Source organism: Sinocyclocheilus anshuiensis, unplaced genomic scaffold, assembly GCF_001515605.1.
Source record: "Sinocyclocheilus anshuiensis isolate Anshui unplaced genomic scaffold, SAMN03320099.WGS_v1.1 scaffold1481, whole genome shotgun sequence".
Taxonomy (NCBI): domain Eukaryota; kingdom Metazoa; phylum Chordata; class Actinopteri; order Cypriniformes; family Cyprinidae; genus Sinocyclocheilus; species Sinocyclocheilus anshuiensis.
Window position 1 is genome coordinate 186,402 of NW_015542404.1, and position 770 is coordinate 187,171.

Sequence of the window (770 nt, forward strand, 5' to 3'; positions counted from 1 at the left end):
TGATAATAATAAATGTTCCCTTTCAGTCAGTCACGTTCGATGTTACGTCAGTCGTGACTGACGAATTGGGATCTCGCCCGAGAGCCCAATCACCTTCGAGTGTTAACTAAACAAGCCAATGACAGTTGGCGTGCGTGTTTCGCCACGCGCACCCCGCCCTGCAGCGCGGGTATAAAAGGAGAGCGCGTACAAACGCACATCAGCTTTTCGCTTCAGAGCCGAGCCTTCTACAGGAAAAAACAGCTGGCGTTGGTGTCACGGCGTGTCAGCGGGGGTTGCCATCCAGGCTGCTAGAAACCTCGGAGGGCTGCAGCTTCCATTCTGCGGTCTCGCCGCAACCTCCCCTGGGTGCTTCAGAGCTCTCTAAAAGAGTAATTGCCATCAAAAAAAGAGCAATTTCTAAAAGAGCTTCACGAGCGACGGGCGTCTTTTTAAAGATGGCTTCCCGCTCGTGCGTTTCTGGATGTGGTCATTTCCTGGCTTCATCTGACGGTCACGATCGCTGTCTCTCGTGCTTGGGCTTTCAGCACGCATGCTCTTCCCGCCGGGAAGACCCCCGTAAATGCCCGATCAGAGTCGTGCTTTCTTTCTTGCAAGATGGGTTGGAGCGAAGGCTGTCTCCCTCCACCCTTAAAGTGCAATTTCCGCTCATCACGAGGCAGTAGACGGTAAGTCTCTGGGGAAGCATGACTTGGTCATCAGGTTTCTCAGAGGGGCAAGGAGGCTGAATCCTCCGCGCCCTCACCTGTTACCCTCTTGGGATCTCCCCT